Raw genomic sequence first — 15,062 nt, forward strand, 5'->3', positions numbered from 1 at the left:
GTAAGCAGTTGTCCTTTCTGTTTGATCACATAGTGGATCATAGAGGTCAGCTTTTCCTCGTTCTTCTGTCAACAGTGTCATTCCCATAGATATTTTACAGATGTCTGTGAGTATTCTCTACTCTTTCCTTCTCTTATATTAAAAATACTAAGTTTTTAATATAAGAGGAGTTTTTTTTTTTGTTTATGACGTGCCTTGCTCTCTGACTTCATTTTTAAAACAGAATACTCTAATGCTCAAAATGTTTTGAATTCATATTTGGAAGAAGATGGGTTGGGAAGGAACTTCAGTACTTTTTTTTTTTAATAAATTTTATCTAAGAAAAATACTGTAAGACAAAATGTTTTTGAGTGATCCACATATTTAAAGGATTTTATGGTTCACTGTCTTTGACAAAATGTGCACTAATTTTGCTTTATTTTATATTAATCTTCATTGCTACTGGAACAGCAATAATACTCACCACAACCTAAGAGACTAAGGGTTTTAGAGAGGTAAAATATATTATGTAACTTACCTATTAATAAGATTGAATTCACAGACATACCAGATATTAATTCCATTTATAATTGCCATTTCTACCATTTATAATTAATCTTCATTTGTTATCATATTTTAAAAAAATATAAAATCTTGTTCCTTAAACATTCCATTAGTTAATTTTCAGTGTACTAAAGGAAAAACAGGCAGCAAAACTTGTGTTTATTGTGATTAATATAATCTAAAGCATTGTATATACAATAGCTGAAAGTTCTTTGTGAAGTGAGCATTTTAATATATTCAACAGAAAAATGAGTTCTAATATAATGAAGGGAAGATGGTTTATCCACATGAATGAAATCTTACTTTATTACTATACTGTTGTCACAGAATGCAGTTTCCTAAGATACCCTTCTGGATCATTTGTGTCATTTCATCATCAAAGTTCAGGGGCCAAAAAATAGGGTTTGGAAACTCTAAACTCCAGCACCGTAATTAGGCATTTCGAGGCCCGAGGCACAAAACTATTTTGAGGCCCCTGAACTTTTTTATTGATAAAGTATGACAATAAAAATTTTGTATTTTACCAAAATAATTTATTTATATAACATAATTAAATACAAGTATTATATAAAATACAAGAGTTTGACAGAATAATAGTTTTAGCAATACCTGTGTGGTACCAAATATTAACACATTATTAAATAAGAACTAATAATGTGCGGATATTTAATATATTCTGACCAGCCTTATAAAAACCCCAGCTTATTTGCAACCGGTATGCAGACAGTACTTTTATAAACTTCACCGGAATCTAACACTATTCAGTTATAATGTTTTTTCCTTGCTCTTAATTTCGCAAATTTATCAATTATGTCATCATAATCTATAGAGTTCATTACCTCTGACTCGATAAATAATAATGATGAATCGGACATTTTGTCCGGCATTAAATTATTTTGTAATTAGTATTTTCTTCTTTTTAGTGCTGAAAAAGACTGTTCACCACTTGCATTTGTCGCAGGCATTGTGAGAAATATTGTCGGAATTGATTCAACATTCAGAAATATTGAAGTCCATCATTAATAATATTGTACATATACTACTCAATATTTGAAACATTTTCTTCTTTGGCATTGTTTAAAAATTGCACTATTTCTGATCTGAATTGTTCGATATTAGTGTCATTTTTATAAACATCTGCTAGTGTGTCAATACATGAATCAAACTCATTTTCCTCCATAGTATCGTTAAAAAAAACACTAAACATATTGAATCTCTCAGTGTATACTTGAAATCAGCAATTTTATTCAGCAATAAGCGTATCACAAAAAACATTAGCGGTGTTAGCAATAAATAATTTTCTGCCAGTTAAAATTACATCATCCCTTATTTCTTCGTACATAATTTTATGTTTCTTTGTTTGGTTTCATTCATCTCTATATTTGATCTTCTCAGTTAATAATTTAGCTTTGATTTCAATTGTAACAAAATTATTTCTAACATCTAAAATTCTTTCAATGATTTTAAAAGATTCGTGCTTTTTAGTAAATTTATTTTTGGATCCTGAAGACGTTTGCTAGTAGCATTTTGCCTCTCTAACACTTTGTTCCAGGGGCACCTCCATAGCCAGGTGGGCAGGAGCAGCAGTGCGTAGTACATGCTTCTTGATTAGACCGGGGTTCGAGCCCGTGAGCCACCAAATACGGAGGATGTGGAAAGGTCAGGGAATGACCACCGCATATCCTGGAGCAATATGGCCTTAGTTGCTAATGCTCCTAAAAACCAAACAACAACAACAACTTTGTTCCAAATTGTTGTTAATAGAGCTGTTTCGTATTTGTTGAAATGGGTGGCTAATTTTGTAGGCTAAATGGCTTTTCGTGTTCAGATGTTGAAATGTTGATAAGAGCTTTGCTCTGACTGATTCACTTTAATCACTGATTCATTTTAATGTAAGTGAATTTACCAGTAAACAATTTTTTAATATATTCCATGGTCTCGTTGAAACAAAAAAAAATTATACAAATTTTGGACAATATCGAAATAATGTAGTGCAGCAGAACAAGATTCTGCTGCATAGTTGGCTACTAAATTTAGTGAATGACTAGTACACGGTATATAAAATTCTGTGGGGCTGTATTGCTTTATTGTAGCTTGTAAACCCGAATATTTCCCAGCCATATTGGCAGAATTATAATAACTTTACCCTCTGCATTTTTTGATATCTATGGATAACTCAGATAACATTTCAAAATGATATTTTAAAGATATTCTGCATTGTGATATTCCACGAGAAAACCTAAGAATCTTTCTTTAATTTTACCATCTTTTGAAACATATCTGATTATAAGCACTAACTGTTCAATGTGACTTGTGTCAGGTGTAGTGTCGATAACTATTGAAATGTATGTAGCTTGTTTTACTTTAGATATTAAAGTTTCTTTTATCTTATTTGCCATTAAATTTATAAACTCGTCACAGGTTTTGTGTGAAAGGTGATTTGTTTTACCAGGTCAGCAATTTGCAGAAATTTCTATATGATTTTTAAAAAATACGTCAAATTGACTAAAATATTTCCTTTTAAAACTTAAAATATTTCCTTTGCATTCGGAATATATATTGTCATTACTACCTCTAAACGCCTATGCCTAATAATAGAATTGTAGCAATAACTCTTTTTAAAACATTGTGCCAATAATTTTCTTGAGACTCTTATTTTATTAACTATATTAATACATCCTATTGTTTGAAACTTTTTCTTATATCACATACATTGGATATGATCCTTTGAGTGCTTGTGTTCAGTCAAAGCTCTACATACATTTTTCCAGTCATTGAATCCAGTTATAAATTTAATGAGATCGAAAATAATTTGCAAAGGAAACAATTCACTGACATACTAGTGTCAGAAAAAATTATTTAACCATTTGCGCATTTCTTTGGTTCCATTAGTTTTCTCATGGTAAAAATTAGATTTTTGAATATTTCTGTACTATATTTCGGTCATGTTATATTTTACTTTCAAATTTTCAATTCTACCAAACTTTTGAAGTTTATTTATTAAGTAGTGTTCTACAAATTTACTACTTAGACGTGTGTGTTTATTTACTGGCCATTCTACAATATCTTTGGGATAAATTTGAGGCATCATCCCTTTTCACCAAGTAATATCAGTAATTGATTTACAAGTTTTATCTCTGTGCTTGTTTTGTATTTTCTTCAAGTTGGTCGTGTTTGGCTAATAGATCTGTATTCCGTTATGCATATGGCAGAATACAGATATATTAGACAAGAAGATAGCATTATCTTCTTGTCCTCCAGTATTTACTCCAGAAATTTGGTCAGCTTGTTCCGCCGTTATTTCTAAATTCTTGCTTACATCAACTGCAGGTGCTGAGATTTTCAGTTGTTTTGAGGTTTCTTTTTGTCCATTGTTGTTTGCAAATCCAGAGGGCAGTAAAGAAATTTGATGGCATTTCTTTGGGTTGTTCATTTCATTTGTTGTTCATTTCACTTCTTTTGTTTTGGATGGTTCAGGGGGGACTAATTAACTTTAAAATAAAAGAGTTTATTTTTGATTTTATTTTTATAATTGGTGTTCTATTATATCATAAAGAATAAAGATATTAAAATGGCAAACCATTTTTGAAAAAATAAGTTATAATTAATTAATATTACATCTTGCAGCATATTCAGTACAGTTAATTTCAAAGCTAGTTAAGCATTAGCATTAGTAGAGGCATATGATTCAAAAAAGCAAGCTTACATAGCATCAGCCAACAAAAAAAAAACCCATTTCACCCATCCATTCACTACAAATGTTTGTCTAGTTCTGACTTGAATTTATTTAAGCTGCCAATTTCTACAATGACAGATGGAAGTTTGTTCCAGCAGTCAACTACCCGCTGCCTAAAGGCAAATTTCCGCACATCTATTCTACAACTGTCTTTCCTCAATTTGAATTTATGCCCCCTCAAGTTCGTAAGCTGAGCAAGTGGAAGAATCCCACCAGAATTCAGTGTGCTCAACCCATTCAAGACCTTATACACCTCGCAGGTACCTAGTCTCCAGCCACTGCAATTTTCAGAACTTAAGCCTTTCTTGGTAAAAGGACCCCTTTGTTCCCCTCACAAATCTTGTTGCCCTTCTTGGTACATGCTGAAGCAACTCTGCATCCTTCCTAAAATGAGGCCTCCAGACCTGTACGCAGTACTCAAAGGAAACCAAGCTGTGGTCTGACCATTCCCCTATACAAGGCAATAATCACCTCCTTATCCCTGCTAGAAAAATTCCTGTGTATCATTGACAAGACACCATGAGCTACTCTTGCAGACTGTCTGCACTGCTTAGAAAACTTCATATCTGACTACACAATTAACCCCAGGTCTTTTTCATTCTCAACCACACAGTTGATATCTTACTGTGGGGTTACTGCTAGCCATATGCAGTATTTTATATTTGTCAATGTTAAACTTCAGTTCCCACCTCTCACAGCCCATCTGCTCTTCTTTTCTACATCCTATTGCAGTAGCGTACTGTCATTAGTGTCATTAACAACCCTGCCAACCTTCGTTATCATCTACAAACTTGGACATTAAGCATGATATACCTTCATCAATATCATTAATAAATACAATTGTTGTTAAAAAAACAATAATGGGCCCAACACCAAACCCTGGGGAACTTCACTAATAACATTTGTCCACGAAGAGCGCTGTCCATTGATTACCACTCTCTGTGGTCTCCCACTCAACCATCCCTTTATCCATTGTAGCAACTTACCCTTAATGCCATACCTCTCCAATTTGTACAGCAGTCTTCCATGTTCAACAGTATCAAAAGCTTTCCTGAAATCCTAGTATGTGATATCGAAATTATTTTTGACATTCAATTCCTTTGTGACCTGCGCCTCCGTAGCCAGGTGGGAAGGAGCAGCGGTGCGTAGCACACGCTTCTTGATTAGACCGGGGTTCGAGCCCGTCACCACCAAATACGGAGGATGCGGAAAGGTCAGGGAATGACCACCGCACATCCCGGAGCAATATGGCCTTAGTTGCTAAAGCTCCTAAAAAAAACCAAAAATAACAAAATAACAAATAACCTTTGTGACCACATCATAGTATTCAATCAAATTGGCCAGACAAGACTTCTCCTTAATAAATCCACGCTGTCTGAATTATTACTGCAGTCTTGTCTAAATGATCCTGCAGTGCTTCTTAAACCAGTGGCTCCATTTATTTCCCTGGAATACAAGTTAAACTAACAGGTCTGTAATTACATATTCTGCCATATGTCACCCTTTGATCCTCCTTTGTGAATTTGGGTCACATTTGCACATCTCCAGTCTATGGGAACCCCCAATGAGTCCAAAGAAGCTCTAATAATTATGGCTAAGTGTTTGCTTACTTCCTTTGCTGCCTCCTCTAATATAACTGGATAGATCCCATCCACCCTATGTGCCTCTCTTTTGTTTAACTTAAACAATTTCTCTTCCACTTTCCTCTCAGTTATTACAAAATCATTTAGCTGCCTGCCAGAGTTTAATAAGCTTCTGGCATTCTCCTCTCCGAATAACTTCTAGTGCGAATTTAGATGCAAAATACTCATTCAGTTTGTCAGCTACCTGAGCAGATTCATCAACATTCGAACCATTGATATCAAGTGGACCAATCTGATTCATCCCCTTCCTTCTAAAGTTTACATAAATAAAGAACTCTTTGCTGTTTTTCTTTGCATCCTTTGCCAAAGATTTCTCATAATCCGCCTTTGCTTGCCTAACCTCCTTTGTGACTTGATTACAGACCAGCTTATATATTACCATAGGCTTCTGTGTCACCTGAAGCCTGTGGTAGATATAAGCTGATGATTTATATGTATCCCATGCATTTTTCTTCTCTGCGACGAGTATCATTAGTTCATTTGACATCAATTTAGGCCTAAACCTACAATATTTCTTAGTTGGTATAAAATGCCTAGTAGCTTCCAAGATTAATTCTTTGAATGCTTCCTATGTAGAATTTCTGTTGGTAACATCATTTGTTGGTCTCATTGTATAGAATATAAAACTATCTCAGACCACTGTAGTCACCTTTACAAAAGAAAAAACCCCCCTTTCTTTACCCCTGATGGTAGTTACATCTTTGAGTAAATCCCACATCAACACACTGTAATCACTGCCACCTAGTAGTTCCTTTATCTGCAGATTCTTAATGCATGAACAATCACAACTGTAATCAGATCAGGAGTATCACTCCCTCTGGTTGCCTCTCGAACATGCTGCTGTAGAAAACAATCATCCAATAAATCCCCAAAAGCTTTACTAGTGTTGCAAGTGACCAACCCACAAGTTGCAGTCAATATCTGGGAAGTTAAAATCCTCCATTACAAGACAATCTGATTTACTGGCCCACTATTTCTCTGTACTGTTCATTATACCCATCAATCATTAGGCCTATAACACACTCCTACTGTCAATTTTTCTTTCCCAGTGCTTATATCACACCAGACTGACTCAACATTGCACTGTCCACCCATATCAACTGGATGCACTTCCTTAGATTTTGTGTTTCTTAATTAACAGCCTAGCCCCTCCTCCCTTCCTATCCTGTCTATCCTTCCTGTACACATTGTACGCCCCAAATTCCAATTCTGCATTCCTTATATCTGTGTGACACCATGTCTCTGATATCCCAACAATATCTGCCTTTCATGTTTTGACCAGCACCTAAAATTCATCAAATTTATTTACTGTACTTCTAGCATTGGTGTATATGAAAGTATACATGTACCTGTTCTTATTCTTAGCTAACCTAACACAGCCCATGTATTTTCTTGTTCCTCGATAACTCCCAGCAGTCCCTAAAATCCCCAGCACCATGTTTTCCAGGCTGCTGCTTATTCCAATAGAAGCAGTGCAAGAATCACTTTCACCTCTATTAGCGGCTACTGTTAATCTATCAGTTCATGTATCCTCCAATGCTAGCAGTTTTCCGACCAACCTAACACTTCCACAATAGCATCAGCAAATAATCTTGCACCCTTTCTATTTAAGTGTATCACATCCCTGTGGAAGCTTCCCCCCCCCCCCCCTTAAACAAGCACAGACCGGGCTGAGAAAAATTCTAGAGTTTACAATAAATTGTCAATACAAATATTTATCGTATTTAGTAGTCAGGGGCTTGAATCCCTGTCCACTCAAGGAACGCGTGCTATGCACACTGGCTCCTGACCACTCAGCTGTCGTCATATACTCCCTCCTATCGTGTTTTGGCAAAATTGCAGACACTTTCAAATTCCACCGTTCTCCTATTCTTAATGTCATTATTTATTGATTAATAACCTTTATCAAAAAATAACCTTATTTATCAATAAATAACTCTATTTATAAATAAATAACATATTGATAATAATAAATAAATAAACAATTTTAAGAAAAGAAAATTGCTTTTTTAATTTCATATAAAAATTGCTGCTATTATGATTAATGTATTTTTAAATATTAATATATTGTTTTAATTACCGCTTCATTTAATTTGTTGTTTATTGACAATTTTAAATTTTTAATTCAAAAGAGATTATAGTAATATACAGGCAGTTCCCGCTTTACGAGTTCCACGGTTTACAAGTTCTTTTTGTCAAATATGAACAAAATCGAAAATATGAACATTAATTGCAATAAATAAATGCTAAACATTCATAAATACAAAATTTCTTACGTACGTAGCCATACAATACAGTGCTACTGTGCATGCATTTGTTTGTTCAGGCAGAGATAAGGGGGGGGGGGAGGTCCAATTCTTAAAGAATTTTGAAAAGAATTCTACATTTTAGATGCAATCAAAATAACAAAACTAGTGTGGGCCAAAATTACAGAGAAGAACATGAAGTGTGTTTGGAATAAACTCTGTCATCAGTTTATTGATAATTTTGAAGGATTTTGAGAACCAGCAGAGACTGTACAAGATGAAACAGAAGCGGTCATAAATGTTGCTGACCAATTTCAGCTTGATGTTTGTACAGCTGATGTCACTGATCTGCTTCAAGTATACAATGTTGTGTTGTTGTTATTTGGTTTTTAGGAGCATTAGCAACTAAGGCCATGTTGCTCCGGGATATGCGGTGGTCATTCCCTGACCTTTCCGCATCCTCCGTATTTGGTGGTGGCGGGCTCGAACCCCGGTCTAATCAAGAAGCGTGTGCTACGCACTGCTGCTCCTTCCCAAGGTACACAATGTAGAGCTCACAAATGAAGACTTCATTGAAACGACAAAATGTGAAAAAGCCAAGGAATAAGGTTTAACAGCTGAAACTTCTGTTCATTCCTTCACTTTCAAAGGGCTTGAAGCTTTTACACACAGAAAAAGCAACCGAGATTTTCGAGTCACAAGATTCAAATTTCGAGCGCACTAGAAAAGTTTCTACAGATTTAAAAAATGTTTATGCATGCTTTCATGAAATTTATAAAGAAAAGAGAAGACTGTCTTGGAAACAAATGACTCTTGAAGCATTTCTGAAGAAGAAGAAGCATTTCCTTGTGCTTCGAACAAACCAACGATGAGTGGCGAACCATCAACGAGCATGCATTTAGTCAGTGATGATGAAGAATAAGCATTCTTTAACATTTGTATGACAAATAATTTCTTTATTGTTATTATTTGCTTGATTTTAAAGGCTATGTTTTCATTTCTTTGGATAAATAAATCATTGTTTAAGCATAAACTATTGTTTTGTTGACCTTTATTTAACAGTATATGGGATTAAATTTCCACTTTGCGAGCATGCAGGAACAAGTTAACTTGTAAAGTTGGGAACTACCTGTAACTGATAATAATATTGAATCAAATCATATTTTAAGAGTGAGAAACCAAAGTGCTTTCAATAAAGGAAATGTATACTACGGCCACAATAGATAACGAAACATTGCATAAGTATAATATTTAAATTTGCTGTTACAACAGAATCAAAATTTATTAAACTACACCACTTTCAAAGATATAGATACATACCTATATTTACTTCAATGTGTGCACTCTTACCCATACCACTAACTTTACACATCAACTGCTAAATTAAGCTAAATGTTAAGTTTTTGTGTCTATATAGTTTCATTTAGATTCTCAAATCCATGGGCAGTCCAATTAAAATAGTTTTCATATAACAAACTGATTTCGAGAGACCTGGGTATGCATTGTCCATACCTCGCCTTTAGACCATAAAGCTGCTGCCACTGCTGTAGAAACCACGAATTAAAAGGTAAAGGGATTAATTTTCCACAATTTAGTGGTGTCAATACATTTACAGCCGCCTTTCCCACATACTGTACCGAGAAGTTCTGCTTTCTTGTGTCCATGGCCAGTGGAAAAGATTAAGGCATATTCCCGACATGGACAAGACGCCATGGTCAACCTGTGTTCTGATGTATGTAAGCATCCTATTAGAGAAATAGGAGAGAGTGATTTTTCCTTTATCCTGAAAATTCATCAGTTGTTTTGCAGAAATGGGTCATCCAAACTTTCAGTAAATTTCACCTGTCTGTTTACATGGTGGTACAAGTGAGACCTAATTTATATCAGGGTGTTAAAAAAAAAAGGAAATCACTTTAAAAAGTTGAGATTGCAGAGGCCCTCTCTATGGAGAGGCCCTGTGGTGAACATATTCTAGCACCTCGTGTGCCTGTTCATAAGCATGGCCCTGCTAAACTTTCTTAAACTACTGAAACAACCTATGTTTGCTATTAAAATATGTTCTGCTAAAAGATTCAATCAGTTTTATTATATCGATTAAACTGTTATTACCTGTGCATTCTTAAGCGAGTAGTTTAAATAAATAATTTACCAGTATTGACAAATGCAATTGGAAAGAAAGAAAACATTTTGATTGCATTGTGTGAATTGGCACAGGGATGCAGATCTACCTTGGCCCACTTCTAATTTAGAAGCAGGCCTAAGTACATCTACACAAAGGGAGAGCTCCTAGAAATGTGCCCCAGACATACTATGATTTTTAGTGTTTTCCACCAACCATGGAATAAAACGAAAGACGAAAAAAAAACCCAAATTTTTGTAAATATTAAAAAATATTTAATATTTACAATAAATTATTAACAAACAAAATATTACTGATAGTAATTTTAAAATAAAACAACCGTGATATTCAGGATAATAATAAAATACCGAATTTAAAATGCAATAAAATATACAGGTTAAAAGCGCTAAAATACTAACTGAAGCTTTCAAAGGCTTCTGCCTTCTTTCTCAACAGTGTAATTTCTGTTTTTGCGGTGCATCATTAAATACCAGCAGGTTCACGGTGCATCTCACGTGAACGCGTACTGTTCCTGTCAGAACCGGAAGTGGCTCGGGAGCGTTTCAGGCAAAAACGTTCATCCCCTCCAAGGATTACCGCCTCAAAGAGCGGATGAATGCGTGTGCCCCTATCTCTATTTATATTTTTCTCAGTAGAACTAATTCGCAAGCTCTCGAGCCACTTTCGGTCCCAAAATCTATGCGCCCGATCAGTGATGACCGCTTCATCTGGGGAGATTTGATGTTGCTTCTCCCAGAAATGTTCAGCAACGGTGGATTTGCCATAGTCTGCATTTCTTATCGCATTTGTGTGCTCCCCCAGACGATCTTTGAGATGCCGTTTTGTTTCTCCCACATAACACTCCCCACATTCCAGGCATTTAATACTGCATACGACCCCACTTATATTTTCATTTAAGACAGGGTCCTTCACCTGTGACACGATTGTGTGCAGCTTCCTGCCTGGGAGCTGCACACAACGTGTCTGGTAATTCCTTAATACGCAAGCTAAACGCTCGGATAAACCCGGATAGTAGGATAGTAGGGAATGTATGCGGTGGCTATTGGCGTGAAGGACTCCCTTCTACTCTGCCCTCCACTAATATATTTCTCTATGATCCTCCGGGGGTAGCCACACTTCAAAAGATCCGCCGTAACACGTTCATACTCCAAGTTTCTATCCTCTGAGGTACTACGATGGGATTTTGCCCTATCCACTAATGCTCTTACTACACTGTTCCTGTGATAATTAGTCTGCGCTGAGTTGTAGTGTGAATATTGGCCCCTGAACATAGATTTTCTAAATACTTTTGTTTTAATGATGCACCGCAAAAACAGAAATTACACTGTTGAGAAAGAAGGCAGAAGCCTTTGAAAGCTTCAGTTAGTATTTTAGCGCTTTTAACCTGTATATTTTATTGCATTTTAAATTCGGTATTTTATTATTATCCTGAATATCACAGTTGTTTTATTTTAAAATTACTATCAGTAATATTTTGTTTGTTAATAATTTATTGTAAATATTAAATATTTTAAAAATTTGGGTTTTTTTTCGTCTTTCGTTTTATTCCATGGTTGGTGGAAAACACTAAAAATCATAGTATGAGTATACCCAACCCCAGAGGCCTATTTGAAGAACTGTGCCCCAGACAGTAGTGTAATTATGAATTCTGCAAATGGGCAGCCGCCCCAGGTGCACTTTGATATGGGGATCTGTGTCCTGTAAAATAAAAACCATCTATTTCCTGCAAAATAGATCAGTATCATCCATGAAAACATCTTTTTTCAGTCACTGGCATATGAAAGAATTGACCTTGGTATTTCACCTCTAAATTAACACAGGGATCCATATGGATCTAGGTCTGCTTCTAATTTAGAAGCAGGCCTAAATCATAGCCTAGAATCATAGGCTTCCCCATGTATATCTGCATGTGGGGGGAAGCCTATGATTCTCATTAAAAATTGGGCTGCAAGCTGAAGAGAACTTGGTTCCACTGTGTATCATTGGATTTGGTCATCAGTCTGAAGATCAGTGAAAGACAAGCATTTCTTAACAGAGTTGATGGTAGACAGCCTTGACCTCAAGGCTGTCTGCCATCATACTGTGATGCATACTGTTTGGGTATCATGAAATCAGTTCCAGAAATACATACTCCAGAGACTTGCATTATGTCCTACTGTGTTTGAGCAGCACCCAGTATTAGCTCTCCAAGTAATGGATTTCATTATAAACTATTAACTCATCAATAATAAACTTACCATTGCCAGTTGATTTGGAAGAACAATGGTCTGCATGCAGTAAAAGTGGTTTGTTTTGTCCCTAGCAATCATATGGGTGACTGCATAGTAATTTGCATTGTTATGCAGATATTCTGTTTGTATATTATTCTTTGCTGTAAACCTTGGTGTCAGCTATTGGAGTAGGGGATGCAGTAGTCCTCCATGGTCTACTAAATGTGGAAGTGAAAGTATTGTTTTTATCCCTCTCCAGAACTGATTCTAAATATATATAATTTTGGAAGTTGCTGTGTTGATATTACATTGCTTATCATTGAAATTGTCCCACCTAAAAGAAATAGATGCTTTTAAAGATAAACTAATTCCTGGAGATTAAAAAAAACACATCACACACACTGAAGATGTTTCTGGTACAGTAAATTGGGGGGAGGGGGCTTACATCATAAATGAAACAGCTTTTTGAGTCAGTGATTCTACGTGTCTGTTAATACATATAATTAAAAATCTTTACCAATTAATTTGCTAAATTTATTGTAGTTCTTTGACCATAAATCTAAATCAATGATAAAATTATTCAAATCTGAAAAAATTAACCAACATCACACTACAGCACATTTATTGATGCAAAATCAGATTTCCTTGCTCTGCAGAGGCCAGGATGAAGCACTGGTTTTGACGTGACAGTTTGTGGGAGATCTTTCAGAAACCCTATTCCAGATAGCACAATTGTCATTAACCATACAAAAGATAAAACAACTTTTTGATTGTCATGATTTCCACCTAAACTTTATTGGTGTAATTTCCAAGTTCAGGTATACTGGTGGCAAGAAGTTTCTGGGGGAAGGGAGGTGAAGCTTATAGGTTATCTGCTGAAGAAGGAAGTAGTACAAGTTGAACCACATTCTTTGGAGTAGTAGACTAGTTAGGGGCAGCATACAGAAACACTGGAATGATGTAATTGCCATCTATTTCAAGAATGATTTTCTTGCTTAATTCTTTCTAGGCCACAGTTTAGAAAATTGCAAATGTTGTAAGGGCTGGATAAGCACCATATCATATGCCAGAAATATCTAGACAGATGCAATGACAGTTCTGTTTTTGTTGCCATGCTGAATATATTACAATACAAGATTAAACTGACAAGTTTCTGTTGATTTATTTTCAAAACTATGGTGAAGGCACTGTGGATAAACTGAAAACAGAGATGCAGCAGCAGAATTTTATCAAGTAATTTTGTAAAAGGAGGAGTAATAGAAATAGGATGAAAGTGAAACAGGGTAGTTGGTTTCTCGATCTTTGAAGCTGAAACTACACAACAGATTAACCAGTGTCTTGAAAAAGACAACTGGCAAAGTATATTCCTTATATAAAAACATAACCACCCATGAAGTGGCTCCCAATTTTTAGACAAGCATTTGTTACCAAATATGGATCAAGTAAAGACACATCAGGGAGTTTATTAATGGCATCTTTAAATTATCCAATGGACTAAAGAGAACATACTATGTGAGGCAGCATAGAATTGAGATATACATACATTGGCTAAAAAAAAAATATGTACCTTTATCAGTATCAAATTGAGTTGTCTTTGTTTAGAATAACAGCAAGTGTGCGGCATGGGATAGATTCTGTAAGGTGTTTTAGTGCTCTTTGGTCTAATTGTAACCACTCTTTCTGCAGAATATAGCACAGCTGCAACAAAGTTGAAGGAAGAGGAGTTCATTGCCAAATCTCTCCAGCTTATCCCACACATTCTCAATAGGATTCAGAGCAGAGGTGAATGTGGAAGCCAAAGAAGATGGTGAAAATCTGCGTCATGTTCTCTGAATCATTCTTGCACGATCCTGGCATGATGCACTGTCATTCATAAAGTGGCCATCATCTTCGAGATAAAAGTGTAACATTGCAGGGCGCAGTAGATCTGATACAAAACTCAGATACTCCCTAGATGACATTTGACCTTCCACCAGTATCAACGGACACAGCCTGTGCCAACAAACCATTCCTCACACCATGATACCACCTCTAGATGCTTAAGTTGTCTTAACAAAGCAAGCAAGATCCATAGCTTCATGTAATTCTTGCCACGCTTTCTGCCTACCATCAGTGCAAAACAAAGTGCATCATGCTTCATCTGACTACATGACTTTCTCCCATTGTTCCACTGTCCAATCATGACGACTGCACAACTGCAAGCTGATTTTTCTGTTTTTCTCTAAAACAAGGGGCTTCTGAAAAGTCCGATCGCATTTCCCCCATACTGGCTTCAGATTACTGCACTTGAACTGCCTGTGCATTCTTTATACTCCACAAGGCAACATGTCACAGTTTTCTTTGCATCTGTTTGCATTTATTTGCAATTCTTCTGTCTGTGACTGTCTTAATACAAAGGTTTGTATTTTTTGGCCAGTGTGCATAGAAACAATAGCATTAGTGTGATGACACACAGTAATGCCTGCCCATTCTGGGAAGTTAAAATTATGCATATTTGCAGTGGGTTTATCTTTAGAAAAAATTCTTGCTTTCAGGAAAGCATCG

The sequence above is a fragment of the Mastigoproctus giganteus genome, chromosome 2 (assembly GCF_048544385.1).
Source record: "Mastigoproctus giganteus isolate SK-2022 chromosome 2, ASM4854438v1, whole genome shotgun sequence".
In the NCBI taxonomy this organism is placed as follows: domain Eukaryota; kingdom Metazoa; phylum Arthropoda; class Arachnida; order Uropygi; family Thelyphonidae; genus Mastigoproctus; species Mastigoproctus giganteus.